General features: G+C 49.6%; 1 pseudogene across 1 annotated transcript; it reads left to right on the top strand.

Annotated features, from left to right (window-relative positions):
- Positions 1 to 823: 823 nt before the first annotated feature.
- LOC308248348 (sal-like protein 4) lies at positions 824 to 1,943 on the top strand (annotated as a pseudogene). The gene has a single exon. The product of its transcript is annotated as a sal-like protein 4 (transcript).
- The last annotated feature ends 5,066 nt before the right edge of the window (positions 1,944 to 7,009 follow it).

The raw sequence follows: 7,009 nt of genomic DNA, 5'->3' as shown, positions 1-7,009 counted from the left end.
TAAATGAAAAATAATGCATCCAGTCAGATCACTTTTCTGTAAAAATGAAAAATAAATATGCAGAGATAAGGGTAGATCCCAAGAAGTTAAAAAAGGGTTGGCATGATTTTTTCTTATTCTTTTGTTTATCTGTATTTTCTGATTTCTATTAACAAATATGTATTTCTAGTATAGTAATAAAGGGTTTAAAAACACAATAATAATATAAAGTGTGGCCCTGGCCGGGTGGCTCAGTTGGTTGGAGCGTCATCCTCTACACCAAAAGGTAGGAAGGGTAGGTAGGCCTCCGGTCTGGGCACATACCTAGGCTGCAGGTTCGATCTCCCATCAGGGGGCATACGGGAGGCAACCAATTGATGTTTCTCTCTCTCTCTTTCTGTCTCTCCTTTCCTCTCTCTCTAAAAATCAGTAAAAACATATCCTCAGGTGAGGATTAAAAACAAAAATAGTAAAACAAAATGAAGTATGGGGCCCAAAGCTGAGTCTGAGATGCTGATCAGAGCAGAAGAGAAGGGACTGTCCTGCCGCAGCCCCGACCTGAACACCACCTCCACCCTTTGTGTGGCTGGAGGCAGGCGCAGGAAGTGCGGCCAGATGCTCAGAGAAGGGGCAGTGGGCTCGGGTGGTGCAGCATCACCCTCTTGGGCCACGTGATCCAGGCAGCTGCCAGCACCATGGGGGCTCCCTGGCTGCTCTGGGCCTGGCCTTAGAACAGGAGCAAGAAGAGCAGGAAGCATATGTGTAAGATGGTTTTTATTTGAATGCTGGACTTCTGGGAGTGGGAAAATAGCCGCTGTTCTCCTGATGCCACAATGCATGCACCATGTCGTGGGGCAAGCAGGCAAAACCCTAACATTAACTCCGAGGAGGACCAGGGTGAGCAGCCAGCCCAGCAGCCAGCCTGGATTTTGCAGATGTGGCCCCAGTGGCACAGGGAGGGTGGGGGAAGGGCTGGTGATGACATGAATGGCGACTGAGCAACAGTAGAGAGACTGTGGGGAAAAGACTCACCTCTGTGAGAAATGTTGTGGAGAGTTCTTCAGTTTCTCTGAGTTCTTGGAACATAAGAAAAATGGCACTAAACATCCACCTGCCCCATCGTGAACAACAGTGAGGGGCGGGTGCCTTCAGAAGATTTCTCTGGGCTATGCCGAGCCACCAGCCACACAGTCCAGGCAGTAAAGACAGTCACAGGGAAGATGGCAGCAGATCAGGGGGCATGAAGGAGAAGCCAGGGACAGGGTCTGTCCTTTACTTAAAGACGGAGACTGCCCTGCCACCCGCACCCCAGGACTTAAGCTATTTACCCAAAGGCAAAGTGGCCAACACTAACGTCACTCTTCAAGCACTTCGGGGCACCAAGGTGGCAGTGAATCAGCAGAACGTGGACATGCTTTCCACCCCCTTGCCCGGTGCCAACAGCATCCTGTGGGGCCTGGAGCAGATCCTGTGTCTGCAGCAGCAGCAGCTACAGCAGATCCAGCTCGCTGAGCAGATCCGAGGCCAGGTGAACATGTGGGCCACCCACCCTCTCCGCTCCGACGCGCGGGGAGCTGACACCCTGAAGACCTCAGGCGGCCACATGTCCCAGCAGGTTTCTGTGGCCATGGCTTTGCTCAACCAGAAAGCTGGAGGCCAAGGTCTGTCTCCAGACACCTTGAAACAAGCCAAGCCGCCTCATGCAAACATCCCTTCCACCACCAGCTCTGTGTCCCCGGGTTGGTGTCCTTCACCCTGAGGCCAGACGGGTCAAGGGTGCTCCCAAGCTACCTGCCAGGTGCTTTGACACCTCAGGCCCCAGGCTCTGTGCTCTTCCAGAGCCCCTTCTCCACTGTGGTGCTGCCCCATCCAAGAAAGGGAAAGGGAAGCCACCCAACGTGCCCCCAGTGGATGTCAAACCCAAAGACGAGGCTGCCCTCTACAGGAACAAGTGTAAGCACTGAAGCAAGGTTTGGGACTGATAGCTCCTTACAGGTCCACCTCTGCTCACACACTGGAGAGAGACCCTTCATGCGCTCTGCCTGCGGCCACCAGTTCACCACCAAGGACAGCCTCAAGGTGCATTCCATCCAAATCCCCAGGTGAAGGCAAACCCCCAGCTGCCTGTCGAGCTCCACGACAAAATGGAGGCAGGAAGGGGTTCTCTGTGCTCTCTGCACCTGTCCTCACAGGTGAATCGAGTCTCTCTTTAGACAGCAAACCTGTCCTGATCACAGCGATCCTCATTGTAGGGCTACATCAGAATCTCTCTTGGGGGACTACCCCAAGGACCTAATCGGTGGCCCATTGTCCAAAGACCAGCAGCCCCAGCCTTCTCCAAAAAGTCTCCTTAATGTGACGTATGCCAAGTAATTGTGAGGATTTTTCCCCCTGAGTATTGCACCAAGGCTACCAAGATGGAACGGGCTTTACTTTATCGACTGCGTTTATTTTTTATTTTTGTTGATGTAGTCTCTTTTCCTATTTTTATGACCAATGAAGTGTTCCTAGTCCTTGTCTTAAACCTAAGAGTTGATGTATTGGTAGGACCAGCTGGATGTTCAAGATGTTTTGTGGCCCTATAGCCGGTTTGGCTCAATTCATAGAATGTCGGCCTGCGAACTGTAGGGTCCCGTGTTCGATTCCAGTCAAGGGCATGTACCTTGGTTGCAGGCTCCTCCCAGACCCAGGCCCTGGTCAGGGCTCTTGCAGAAGGCGACCAATCAATGTGTTTCTCTTACATTGATGTTTCTCTCTGTTTTTCCCTCTCTCTTCCACTCTCTCTAAAAATCAATGGAAAATTATCCTCGGGTGAGGATTAAAAAAAATATGTAAATAAACATATTCTTGCATGAAATTTTTTAAAAAAAGAAGAACAGGAGGAGAGGTATAAGACAAAAGGATTGGGAACAATGCATCATTTGTCAAAGTCATTGTTTTCTATCCCAAAGGACATTGACTACTCCCTTGGCTGGGGGAGAGAGAAGAGGGTCAGAGGTGAGATTGTGGAGGGGTTCTTAGGAAGGGCCTGGAACCCTGCTCTTCCTCAGGTTAAGCCTGGAGTTACAGGGATAACATAATCTCAGATGGATTTGGAGAGATCTGAAAGTGAGGGATAACTGGGCCTCTTCGGGGTTTGGGGGCCGGGGCAGGGAGGCACAAGCCTGGAAGAGTTCTCATGTTTAAGTATGGGCAGGAGGGGCAGGGTAGAAACAGCTGTGTGTGATGAGCCTCGTGTAGCTTCCTGCCCCAGGAAGAGCATCTGCGTTGTCCCATGTCCCTTAGCAGCCTCTCCTGTAGCTGAGACTGCACCACTTCTAGAGAGGTCAGCCTTGGGAGGGAGGGGCCCCGAGGGCTGAGGTGTCCCCAGGGAGGGGCCCCGAGGGCTGAGGTGTCTCCAGCCAGGGTGGGTATCTCCCAGAACACAGACATCCCCCAACTTATTTTGCCATGGCACCAAGTGAGCGCCCACTGACTATTTAGACACAATCTGGCTGATGAAGAGTAGGGAGAGACCCTAAAGCAGGGGTCCTCAAACTACGGCCCGCGGGCCACATGCGGCCCACCGAGGACATTTATCCGGCCCGCCGGGTGCCGCTGCCTGTCCTGCTTAGCAGCCGACTCCTCCCGGGCCCGCAGTGTGCATAGGAATTTGTTCATAGTTTTTTTTAAAAAAAACTACAGTCCGGCCCTCCAACGGTCTGAGGGATAGTGAACTGGCCCCCTGTTTAAAAAGTTTGAGGACCCCTGCTAAAGTAATGAGACCACTTGGAATTCATTGAGTGACAGCTCAAAAGACAAAGCAAGCCCTGGAGAGAAATATAAAGTCTTCTTTCTTGCAAACTCAAGGGTGTGGCCGAGATTAGATGAGAGGTTGGTAAGGTCCCACTGAGCACCACATCCTGTGGGTCTGCATCTTCTCAGGTGTTGAGGCAGCCAAGAGGCCAGGGGTGGACATATGGAGAGCTTGTGGAGACTATTGTGACCAACACCCGGGCTGGAGAGGTGGGGAAACTAAGGTGGAGAGGAGCAAGGAAGTGCTTAGGGTCACAGGTGAGCTCATGGCAGGACAGGTTTGGGATTTGCTCTTTCTAACTCCTGGCATTGCAAGTGACCACAGTCCAACAGCCAGAGTAGGGTGGATGGATGGGCACTGAACAGCCATCCCTGGGAGTGTGGCTGGGTGGATGGACAATCTCCCCGTCCAGACTACTCTCAGAGTCCAGCTGTGACTTGGATCTCCAGGAGCTCGCATGCACACTCCACCAGCAGTCTGCAGCCACCGTGTCCTGTTAATAATCGTGCTAACTGTCCCCACACACGTCAGCACTCTTCTCCCACACAGCCTTCCAGGACCTGATTTATCAGAATGGAGGGCACGCTCTCAAAGGGTCACAGCTCACGGCGGATCTCCGGCTCCTTTAGCAGTAAGTGGCGGAACATATTTTCTCTGCTAACACTACTGTATGTTACAGGATAGATTATTTTAAGAATCAAGACTAAATTGAAACAAGGCAGGCTTGATTTTTTCCCCCCAGAACCATAGGAGAGGGTCATCTATCAGCATGACGCAGGGGGCAAAGCACTAGAGAGTGACTGCAGAGGTCTCGCTTCCAGCACTTATTTGCCCAAGTGACCTTGGGCAAGTCACTTACCCTCACTGAACCTCTGCTTCCTCATCAGTAAAGCGGGGGTTGCTATCTTCTGTCCTGGTACATCAAATGATCTCACAAATACGTCAGGGAAACACAAAGCTGACATTTTACCAGGAAAGACACACACACATGGCCTGTAACCAAAAGAAAAATGTTCAAAATCCCTAAATCATCTGAGAGATCCAGGTTAAGCCAGCTGGAGAACATTTTTTGAATATCAAACTACGGTAACAAAGATCATAAGATGATAAAAGCCAGCATTGGTGAATGTGGAGCGATACAGACACTTTTAATACTGTTGCTGAGAATATAAATCAGAACGACCTTTGAGGAGGGCAAATGTGGCTGTTCAAATGAGCTTACCTTCTGACACTGCAACTCCAAACCCAGGAACTTATCCTGGGAAGATAATTAACTGCGTGAACAAAGATGTAAGAATTTAAAGAATGTTATTCTAGGGATTGGTTAAAGTATGACACAACCATCTGACAAATATTTTGTACCCAAGTTAACATTTAGTTGTCCAAACCATTCACAAAATTATTCGTTTTAAAGTGTTTTTTTTAAAAAAAAAGCAGGCTACAAAACAGGATGCAGAGTGAAATCTGTAGAGAAAAAAAAGTAGTAGAAGGAAATACACCAAAATATTGACAATGGGAAGTCACTGGGCAATGGGTTCATGAGTGATGTTTATTTTCTTCATTTTACTTATTTGCACCTTTGACATGTTCTAGAGTGGCCATTCCATTCTTAAATTTAAAAGAATAAAAGTTATTTATGGTACTAATATTTTTGCTCTGTTCCTCCCCCCATTCCTCCATGATGGGAGTGAGGATCACACTGGAGATGCTAAAGAAACTGGACCACATACTAGTAGATGAGTATGAGTCCACGGTCCTCCCCAAGGCCCCTGGGTCAGAGGTCATCACTCCCTTATCAGTGTCCCCATTCATACGTCTGTGTCTCTCTCCTGGTCCTGACTCCACGCTGCCTTCTCGTATTTGATTTACATACTCATCTCTCCTTGTGGCCTGTGAGGTCACTGATGCAGGGCTACCATGTCCTACAATCATCACCCAGGGAATGCCTATTGAATTAAACTAAATGGCCATCAACCAGAGCTAGATTGTCTGGATGCACCGCCCTGCCTGCTGGGCACATTCCCGAGGGCTAGTTGCCCTTACCTGAGCCAGGCCCTGCAAAGCCCCACGTGCAACCCCTGTTGTCACCACTGTTCTTCCTGGAAGGCTGCCCACCGCTTGCTGAGCCAGTGAAACCTTATGTACAGCCCCTTCTCTGTGGGCAATGGTGGTACACGGCTTATCAAGGGAGTAGGTCATGAAAATGGAGGCTCTTGAGAATTAAAATGAGCTGTCCATAAAATTAAAGGGGGAGCCTGTGTTCTCAGACTCGAGTCCACTGTTCTGACCCTGTGCTCAGGGCGTGCTCCTCAGCTCAGGGCAGCAGAAACCCAGGCCCTCACGTGGATATTCTGAAGCCTTCAGACTGGTAAATCCAGGTCCCCATGCTACTTTTCACTAACTATGTAGCTTTGGGTCTCTCAGTGGTCCCCTCTCAGAGCCTCTGTTTTCTCATACGTGAACTAGTCCAAATAATCTCTGTCTCAGAGGATTGTTGAGGGGATTATATCAGAGGAGGAAGCTCCTTGCACAGGATCTAGCTCAGCATAGGCAAGTTTCCTCCCCGCTCAGATGAGCCTTTGACACAGGGCTGCCTCTAGACATGGCTGCCCAGCTGGGCCTGCCTCTGTGCTTCTCCTCCGGAATGTGTCCTGCCTTCCATGTGCCCTGAGCTCTACAGGAGGCTGATGCAGACATTGCCTCTGCCTCCACCCTTCACTCAAAAAAGAGCTCCCAGTTTCTTCTTTACAAACAGTTTCTTTGCTTGGCAGAGAGAGAGGGTGGGCATGATGAGTATAAGTGAGGAGGAGACTGACAATGTGTTTCTGCCACCGACTCTCTATAGACACATCACTTCTGTAGCGGGTTGAATAACGGCTCTCCCAAATGTCAGTTCCTAACCCCTGGATTAAACTGCAAATCTCACCCTACACAGCAAAATAGACTTTGCAGATGTGATTAAATTAAAGATCTTAGATGGAGAGATTTCTCATTATGTGGTCGTAAATACCGTCACAAGTGTCCTTGCAAGAGCAAGGTAGAGGGAGATATGACACAGACAGAAGAAAAGGCAGTGCGACCACAGAGACAGAGATTGGAGTGATGCAGCCAAAAGCCAAGGAATGCTGGCAGCCACCAAAAACTGGAAGAAGCAAAGAATGGATTCTCCCTGAGAGCCTCCCTGAGAGAGCATGGCCCAACCAACACCTTGATTTTAGCTAAGCAAAGTGGATT

This window comes from Plecotus auritus (assembly GCF_963455305.1).
Source record: "Plecotus auritus genome assembly, chromosome: 5".
NCBI lineage: Eukaryota > Metazoa > Chordata > Mammalia > Chiroptera > Vespertilionidae > Plecotus > Plecotus auritus.
This window is presented reverse-complemented; position numbering and strand designations above follow the sequence as displayed.